General features: G+C 29.5%; 1 pseudogene; it reads right to left on the bottom strand.

Moving 5' to 3' along the window:
- Nucleotides 1-1,475, bottom strand: part of LOC102591264 (glutamate receptor 2.8-like) — a 4,927-nt pseudogene extending 3,452 nt beyond the window's left edge.
- Nucleotides 1,476-10,842: the final 9,367 nt, after the last annotated feature.

The following is a 10,842-nucleotide window of genomic DNA, read 5'->3' as shown; positions in this document are numbered from 1 at the left end:
ATTCATCTTCAGTTTATGCGAAATGCCATCCTTCTCTGTCCAGAATCCAACGACTTTCTCTCCTTTCCCGATTATATTCACAATCTGATATGGGTACGGCTGCAGTTCTCTATCAATGATACGGAAATCACCACTTAGTCCTGGTTTTAGCTCTGTGTTTTGCATAGAGTCAATGAGCAGAGATCCCACTTCTGAGGTTCTAAGTGCATCTAGGTCTGTTAAGTTCTCTCTAGTGTCTGGTTTCTTTAATTTTGGGATAGCAGTAGTGCCCACTTTCTCTACTGCTTCTGCTAATAAGGTGATGCTATCATATGCCCATAGCCCGAAAACATTGAGTTCTACTTGGTCCATGTCTGGATACTCTTGACGAAATCTCTTTCTCCATCTCTTGGTGAACATGTCAAGCTCATTTGATCTTGGAACATAAGATTTTACACCCAGAACACCTTGCATTGATGACTCAATTACTGAAGTATCTACCAGGTCCAGAAGACTCGTCAGCACATCAGTGATGATCCATGCATATCCACTGTTCATCATCCCGGCTTCTTTGGCCTTGAGGAAAAGGCGGGAGGCAAGATTTTCTTGCAAGTGCACAATGAACACCCTGGTCTGCATTGTCTTCAACTTGTATAGCTCCCTGAGGATTTGATCATCATTGGCTGAAGGAGAAATACCACTTCTATAGGAGACTAAAGTATTGATTTCCAGCAAGGCATCAGTCAAATATGGAAGTATCCCGGTTCCATAGGGGCTTTCCTCATAGATTACTACAACCTCCCTCCAATTATAGTTTTTAACAATTGCTGCAATGGCTTTAGTCTGACTGGAAGAAGGAAGTGCTCCTCTGATGAAGAAGGGATTTTCCTTGACTGAAAGTGAAGGACTAGTTGCTGGAGATATTATAGGAACTCTAACTCTGTTCCCCAAGTCGATCACAAAATCAGTTTGTGTAGACATTTGTGGCCCAAAGATAGCTTGCACTTGGACATCCTTTAGCAAGTATATGGCTGCACATACACAATCAGACTTATAAGTAATTGTCTGAACATCTCTTTCAAAATAGAAAAACTAAAGGGAAAAGTAATATCTTAGAGAAAAAGTGAATCTTTTGAAGCAAAGAGAGAGAGATAATGCTAGTTTAACATAGGTAAAGCTTAGAGCTGAATTTTACCAGCTGATGCTGCTTCAACATCATCTTTCTTTGAATCCCTGATATGAGGAACTATCCTTATGGCACCGCGACTAGTGTTGGCATGATAATCCGCAAGAGCTAGTAAGATAGATATGTGCATTACTTTTCCCACATCTGTTTCCAGATCAAGAATTATGCCCACATCCACCTTTACAGCACTAGTGTTATTATCTTCACCTCTTATTCCAATTACATAGTGGCAAAAGCTAATGATGGAAACAAGTTGAATGAAAATAATTAGGAATCTGCATCTTGGATTATGCATTTGAAAAACTCTAGTAGACAGTAATATGAGAGCTGGACAAGAAGCAGTTGTGGTTGTGCAAGATATATAACTATAACTTTTCTATAATTAAAATAAAACCATACCTCATAACTGCAGAAAGAAAAGTCAAAGTTTTTCAAGAATAACAAATGGTTTAAAATATTACTTCTAGTTTGATTCTTAAAGAAAGAGGACTTTTCACGCTTGTTAGACCACAAGCTAGTAAAGCCTCCTCTTCAGTTTTGACCAAATCAATAAATGTCTAAATGAACATAGTGACAAAATTGATTGGTACGCATTCTCCCAATTATATATAACCTATGACGTTTGTGTATTTATTTGATGACTATCTAGAGTCTATTAAAAGGACTTCCCACATTTTGGCTAAGTCATGCATGGTGAAAGTTGAGAGCTAGCTCAGATACAAATAAGTAGAAGAGACCATTGTTTCTATGACTTGGAAAAGAGTAGCTATGACTAGTAATCTTTAGCTTACACGGTTTCAGTTTAGAATTGGTCAGTAGTATTAACTTGCTTGCATTTTTATTTTATTTTAAGATGAGTGGAACTTTTTTTTTTTTTGGCTTTTTCTAATTGTTAATCTTATATATTTTTTAAATTTATTTGTGAAATTTGCATAAATAGCAATCTTTTTTATTTTAAGATGAGTGGAACTTCTCTTCTTTTTTTTTTTTTGCTTTTTCTAATTGTTGATCTTATATTTTTTTAATTAATTTTTATTTGTGAGGTTTGCATAAATAGCCGAAGAGGTTCAAACCCACAACTCTAGCATGGGAAAGCATTCCCAAGACCCCTTCCTTACCACTAAGCCATCAATTAGTTTTGTTAAGGGGTTCACAAGTTAAAATACATATATATTTATTTAATTTTTTAATACAAGTAGAGGGTTTATGGAAAAGCTATTGGGTTCGCCCGAACCCCCACTAAGATAGGCATAAAAGTATCAATACATTTATTTTTATGAAGGTAAATACCATTAGATGTAACTTTTCAAGAATGAAAACATGTATTAAAACAAAACTGAAAAGAGTAATAACATAAGTGAGAAAAAAGACAAGAAATGTAGAGAGACAAGAGAGAGTTTTCTTATTCTTCCAAGTATAATCAAGTGTTTTTCAAATCTTCAAGTGCATAACACAATCTCAAGACCTCTATTTATATTGTTATAAAAAGGCATACAAAGATATAACAATAACCATGATATTAATTTTTGAGAATGTAGGGAAGATCAAGGGATAACAATAAACATGATATTAATTTTTGAGAATGTAGGGAAGATCAAGGGGTGTAGAAGATAAATGAGGAGATGGTGAAGGTGCGAGTATTATTACATATAATGGTGAAATTACACCTTGAAGTTATGGACATCCACATTAATATAATATATTTACAACAAAACATTAATTACATATAAATTATAACTAAATTAAAAATGATGAGAAAAACATAAAAATGCCCCCAAAAAAGGAGAAAAAAATTAAATATGAATAGAGATCATAGAGAGGTGTCACGTCACTTTGTCTATATCTAGCTTTATTTTATATATATAAGTAAGAATAGAGGTCATAGCCTATATCTAGCTTTATTATATATATAGATTTTTCTTCAATTTTTGTTGGTTTTCTCTTTTTAAATTTAATTATGTAATACGTAATAATAAAAAAAAAACAAGAGCCTTATTTTCCCCCAATTTTCATTGGTTTTTTCTTTTTAAAATTTATTTATGTAAATATATTCTTTTTAAAATTTATTTATGTAATTATTATTTTTTTGGAATATTTTTAATAGCTCAAAAAAAATTAATACAATTGAATGAAAAGAGAAAATCGGGTTATTTTAATCAAAATTGAACAATTTGAGTTGATTTGGGGCTTTCCGTCAAAAGAGGGGTATATATATGGTGAAATTAGTAACGGTAGGGAAAAAACTAACTTCACTTTAACGGTAAGGGCATAGTCAACCAATAAAACAAAATTAAGGGGTGTTTTTGACCCTTTTCCCTAATCTTTTTCATAGGTAGCAGTGGATACTGGATACATTTGTTATAGTCATATACTCAATAATATAGTAATTTTTGTTTATATTTTTTATGAACTGAAATTGCAAGAATTATCATTTAATAAGCGAGTTTTCAATTTTTGTTCTTCAACGGTCGAATTTATATCTAGTAAAATATATATTCTGTAAAGGAGAAAAGTCATGTAAGGCATAAGTTGCGGATATTATAATGCAAGTATGTATATATATATATCAGAAAATAATTTATCTTGAACACAAAAATTAAAAATTAGCACAAAATAAGGACAAAAGTGCAATATATGTATATATATGTGTTATCAGAAAGCTATTTATCTTGAACACAAAAATTAAAAATTAGCACAAAATAAGGACATAAGTGCAATATATGTATATATATGTGTTATCAGAAAGTTATTTATCTCGAACACAAAAACTAAAAATTAGCACAAAATAAGGTCAAAAGTGCAAAAATTTTATACTTTCGCTCTCCCGACTCAAGCTAATACGTTAAAAATTAATGGGAAAATTATACATAATAGTAAATATTTAGCCTGTATTAGGTGATATAGCTATAGTTTTAGAAAATTGTAATTCGCGGCTATAATTTTTTCAATTCTTGCTATTGACCTGATTTGTATAATTCGCATAATTTGTATAAATCTAGAATTTGTATAATTCGGTTCCTAATAGTAAAAATCTAGAATTGTGTATATGTTTACCCTAGTTATTTGTATACGATTTATTATTTATAATAAATTACCTTGTTTGTATATCGACAAGCGAAATATATAAATGGAGTTCTGAAAAATTCATAAATGTATAAATACATAATTTGTATATATTTATCCTATTGGTATATTCACAAGCGAAATATACAAACGTGCAGAAATATACAAACCACAGCCTCCATATCAAACAGAACTATAGCTATGGAGCGCAGTTATTAGAGCTTTATTATGTTTGCTATTTCTAAAATTTTCTCAAAATTAAAATAGACTATGTTTTTCGGTCTTATTTCAATAGGCTCATATGGTATATAATTTGAAAGCCTAGGTTTTTTTTGTTTTTTTATATCAATATTCTTTCAACTTAGCCGATTGACAATTAATTAAATCGATGACAAAAATATTGATTTCGTAAATTTGAGTGATGAAAATCAAATTAGAAAAGTAACTAACAAATGGAATATTTTATGTTAGTGAATGAATGAAATTATAGGCCTCTTAATTACAAGATTTAGATAATCTTCTTTCTTTTGAATTAATTTTTGAGGTGTGAATTATACTCAAAATATAATTTAACATGACATTAAAGACAAACCTGATGTGGGCTCCCAGGAAACCAAACAATTGCGGAGGTGGAAATTATTTTCTATTCATGAATGTGAGCATGTGACACACCGAATTGGATCATTATTATAATGCAAGTATGTATATATATATATCAGAAAATAATTTATCTTGAACACAAAAATTAAAAATTAGCACAAAATAAGGACATAAGTGCAATATATGTATATATATGTGTTATCAGAAAGTTATTTATCTCGAACACAAAAACTAAAAATTAGCACAAAATAAGGTCAAAAGTGCAAAAATTTTATACTTTCGCTCTCCCGACTCAAGCTAATACGTTAAAAATTAATGGGAAAATTATACATAATAGTAAATATTTAGCCTGTATTAGGTGATATAGCTATAGTTTTAGAAAATTGTAATTCGCGGCTATAATTTTTTCAATTCTTGCTATTGACCTGATTTGTATAATTCGCATAATTTGTATAAATCTAGAATTTGTATAATTCGGTTCCTAATAGTAAAAATCTAGAATTGTGTATATGTTTACCCTAGTTATTTGTATACGATTTATTATTTATAATAAATTACCTTGTTTGTATATTGACAAGCGAAATATATAAATGGAGTTCTGAAAAATTCATAAATGTATAATACATAATTTGTATATATTTATCCTATTGGTATATTCACAAGCGAAATATACAAACGTGCAGAAATATACAAACCACAGCCTCCATATCAAACAGAACTATAGCTATGGAGCGCAGTTATTAGAGCTTTATTATGTTTGCTATTTCTAAAATTTTCTCAAAATTAAAATAGACTATGTTTTTCGGTCTTATTTCAATAGGCTCATATGGTATATAATTTGAAAGCTTAGGTTTTTTTGTTTTTTTATATCAATATTCTTTCAACTTAGCCGATTGACAATTAATTAAATCGATGACAAAAATATTGATTTCGTAAATTTGAGTGATGAAAATCAAATTAGAAAAGTAACTAACAAATGGAATATTTTATGTTAGTGAATGAATGAAATTATAGGCCTCTTAATTACAAGATTTAGATAATCTTCTTTCTTTTGAATTAATTTTTGAGGTGTGAATTATACTCAAAATATAATTTAACATGACATTAAAGACAAACCTGATGTGGGCTCCCAGGAAACCAAACAATTGCGGAGGTGGAAATTATTTTCTATTCATGAATGTGAGCATGTGACACACCGAATTGGATCATGAAATCTCATATAAAGAATTTGGATTTGTACGGTATATATGAGGATAATAATGAAAGAAATGTCTCACATCAATGATAAATAAAATCCTAAGCTTCGTTGTTCAACAAGTGAATTCAAATTTTTAGATTCTTTAATATCTTGATGTTAAACTAAAAAATATTGGTTTATAATTACTCTTAATTATTTAATTTTTTGTCGGTTTGCTTCACGGGTGTGATTAGCAAGGGATAATCATTCATTTTGTGGCATGTATAATTAATAATTACTAGTGTATTTGTCCGCGCTTTGCGTGTGTATAAAAAAATATTAAATATATTTTTAAATAATTAATGTTATTATTTGATAAATATTCTAATAAATAATATAATAAAAGGGAGAAACACAAATTAAGTTACGATTTTGATATTATCTATTCAGAAAAATTGTTAAAAAAGTTTCATGCTACAGTTTCAATTTAAAATTGCTGATAAAAAGATGAAAATATAAAATTGATATGAAAAGCTTTAGTTAAATAAACAATCTAATTATCATAGTTTCATACTAAATTTCATGATTTTATAGCAATATTATTGATTCAACCATTAATATTAAATCTACTTTATCGTAAATTATGTGACTTTCTTTTTTTGTATAAATGACTATATAATAGAAATAAGAAAATCAAAATATATTTGTGCTAAATCATCGTGAGGGAAAAAATATTTGAATTATATTCGAACATAGTTATACACAAAATTCAAAAGTTAGAGATTTTTTTTCGATATCCGATGCTCATAGTGACACTCATTTGATACATATTTGTGTCGCATAATGATATCCGATGCACGTAGTGACACTCATTTGATACATATTTGTGTCGCATAAGATCCATTAATATTTTAATTTATATTTAAACTTTCATTCTTATAGTGTGCATTGTGAAAAGAGATACTTAAGTTGCTACAGTGAAACATTACCGTTGAGGTTATACTTTTACAATAAAAATTAAATTAAATTAAACACATAATTTTGTCGTATTAAGATTATCAGATAGTGATGAAGAAATAATTTTTTTACAAAAGATATGAGTATGTAGTGTTCAAGATGTAGAAAAAGTATCAAGAGTTAGATAAATTTTTTCAATTTATATATATATGTGGGACAATAAAAGTTTAACAACATCAAAATAATTATTCCTATTATTACAATTTTATTGTTGTAATTATTATAAATAAATTGGAGCAATAACTCTCCAAAAGATAACTCCATTTTTTGATGTGGGAAAAATAAAATATTTTTTTTACTTTCAATAATAATAAATTTAAACACAAATTTGTTATTAAAGGAATTAAATGATGAAATTTAAAAAATTTCTTGATAAATAAGAGAGTTGAATAAATTATTTTTTAGTATATATATACACACACTTGATTATTTTTAGGGAAAAGGGTCAAAAATATTCTCAATTTTAGTTTATTAGTTAAATATACCCCTATCGTTGAAACAAAGTTATTCATACCATCACCGTTACTAATTTCACCATTTATACCCCTCAATTTACGGAAATTCCTAAATCAAACAAAATTGACCCGATTTCTTAAAAAATGACTCATTTTCCATTTTAAACCTATGACCGACCCATCTATCTATCTTAAACCCAAAAGAATTTAACCCATTTTCTATACCCATTCTAAAAAGAAAATTCATTTGGAGCTACTTGGGAGAATGAATTATAGGTGACAAAAAAGTGTTGAAATGTAAAAAGAGTGACTCTAGTTTTAATTATTAAGTGTACGTGACAAATTTTTAATTAATTTTTAAAAATAATTATATAGGTCCTCAAGTTTTTATTTTTACACTTTCACCCAAATTTAAGTAAACCCCTAATTTCTAAAATAGGAAAACCCCCAAATCAGTTCTTTTTTGTTCTCTCCCAACGTCCCGCTCTTTTCACATTTTTTTTGCTTCTAATCTTCATCACTAGGCGTGACCTGACTTCAAAGACATTGTCGAGCAGCACCTAAACACACAAAAATCGATCCGATCTAAGCACTTTTAGACGAGTATGATGACTCTACTAATGGAGGAAAGAGAAGAAGGAGAGTGGCATCGTGGTCGGCCATGGCCGTTTCCGAAGCAAACTGTCGTCGCCGGAGCTCGAAGCAGACAATTGGAGAGAATCAAAGACATAGATTTTACCCAAATAATTATAACAAAAAAAATTAAACCAATAAAAGAAAATTCACAACCCCACCCCCTGTAATGTCTTCCTCAAAGATCCTACTCATTTGCAGAAACATCTACACACCCCATCCTTCCCTCTAATTTTTTTCTCCAAACTCTCCAATTCCTTTTAGTGCGCACACACCTACACACTATTTCTTTTTTCATCATTTTAGTGTAGTATCTTTATTCACTATTATTAGAATTTAACTTTGTAAGGGAATTGGTGAGATAGGTAAATGTGCTTCTCACAAAGATGTCTGCTTTTTGCAGTCATGCGAAGAGGCAGCGATGATGATGTTCACTTTTTGAGCTAGCTAACTTTGGAATCTGGAGAAAAATAATTTAAAAGGAAGAATAAAAAAAGTTTGTAGAAATGGTGGCTAAAGGGTAAGGAAAATGAGTTAAATTATTTTGGGTTTAAGATAGATAGATGGGTCAGGCATGGGTTTAAAATGGGAAATAGGTCATTTTTTAATAAATCGGGTCAATTTTATTTGATTTGGGGATTTCTGTCAATTGAGGGGTATAAACGGTGAAATTAATAACGGTGAGGGTATAAATAACTTTGTTTTAACGGTATGGGTATATTCAACTAATAAACTAAAATTGAGGGGTATTTTTGACCCTTTTCCCATATTTTTATAATGCCTTTATTTATAGGATAACAATATAAAATATCAAATGATATCATGAACATGACTATTAATATGATTTAAGAGATATGATCAAGTCATGAAAGTAAGGAAAATAAAGACAATTAAATATCAAATGATATTATGAACATAATTATTAATATAATTTAGGAGTTATGATCATCAAAAGTCATGAAAATAAAAACAATTAAAATTTTCTATTAAAAAATATAAATAAATGAAGGAATATAATTGACATATTCATTTTTGTACAACAATAAGATATATATAAATAAGAAAAATTATCAAAAAATGAGAAAAAAAGAAGATAAATATGATTCTTGGCCAAAAAAATGTGTCACGTCACTTTTCTTTTATCTAGATAATTTATATGTTGGTAAAGAAAGTAGATTGAGAGAGAAAAACAATTTTACTAAGTCGTTTATATCCTAATCAAGTCTAAAAATACCCCTCATTCATCTATTGAGCTAAAAATACCCCTCCATCCACCTTTTTGGTCCATCTCTACCCCTTAAAAACTAACAACTACTTTTTAAAAATTATTATTATTATTATTTGTTACGTGTCATTTTCTTATTGGATAATTAAATCTCAACCCATTTAATTTTCCCCTACCCACCCATTGTAGTGAACATGATCAAACCCAATTAGAAGACCCATTAAAAATAATTGATTGAAACTTTCTCCCCTAACCCCAAGCCTCTTTCTTCTTCCCTCTTTTCTTATTCAAAAATTTCAAGATAATATTCAATCAAATAATACAATTTCCGCTGCAATACTAACTTGAAGTTGAAGGATTCAAGGAGTATTGATTTTTGCAGTCTTCTTTCCATCACGTAAAAAAAACTACACCAAAATCTATCAAAATTGCACCTGAGCTATAACAAAACAGAAGCAAACCTGCACCTATATTATACCACAAACTAAATCAAAACTGTAAAGAAACAGAGGCCAAAAGGCAATGAAAGTGCACCATAATGAGATTAAAAACTGGACCAAAATTTGATGATAAACAGCACCAAAGCTGGTCCAAAAACGAAAATAAAAGTGGTTCAAATTTACTTTATTAACGATGGAATACATTACAATGAAATTTACGAATTATTCCAACTCCTTAAACGTAAGAATATTAATCAAACTAAACACAATTTCACTATCATACCAACAATAATAGTAATTATAATTAAGAACATTATACTAACTAGACACCATCAACAAATTTTCATATCATACACTTATCTAGATTGCATTGGACATTGTATCATTTGATTGAAAGTAGTCTAGAAATATTTTGAATAAGAAAAGAGGGAAGAAGAAAGAGGCTTGGGGTTAGGGGAGAAAGATTCAATCAATTTATTTTTTAATGGGTCTTCTAATTGGGTTTGGGTCATGTTCACTACAATGGGTGGGTAGGGGAAAATTAAATGGGTTGAGATTTAATTTATCCAATAGGAAAATGACATGTAACAAATAATAATAATAATTTTTTAAAAAAAAGTGATTGTTAGTTTTAAGGGTAAAGATGGACCAAAAAAGTGGATGGAGGGGTATTTTTTAGCCCAATAGATGAATGAGGTATATTTTGTCGAGGGGGTTCGGGTGAACACTCTCCCTCCCTTGATTTGCTCATTGATACTATTATTGTTAGTGCAAGAGGAAACTGCTAGGGAAGTTGCCTATGATCTATGTTGGAGCAGATGGGATATAAGATTTTGATTTGATGGGTTCAATTTTTAGATTCTCATCATTGAGCCCGTTATACTTTGAAATTATGGTGGGTTCATGATATTATATTATTAATTAAAATTTTAGTGATTTTTCACATATACTTTTATGATCTGTGTCAAAAATGCAAAGCTTATACTTATATTCGCCATCCGCCCTGTGTAACTGAACATATTACTGTTTATCTTCCATGTAGCAGTGATCCTAAAACCTTTCCTTAT

Source organism: Solanum tuberosum, unplaced genomic scaffold, assembly GCF_000226075.1.
Source record: "Solanum tuberosum cultivar DM 1-3 516 R44 unplaced genomic scaffold, SolTub_3.0 scf00246, whole genome shotgun sequence".
NCBI classification, from domain to species: domain Eukaryota; kingdom Viridiplantae; phylum Streptophyta; class Magnoliopsida; order Solanales; family Solanaceae; genus Solanum; species Solanum tuberosum.
Note: the sequence above shows the minus strand (reverse complement) of the source record. Positions and strands in the feature narration are given on the sequence as shown.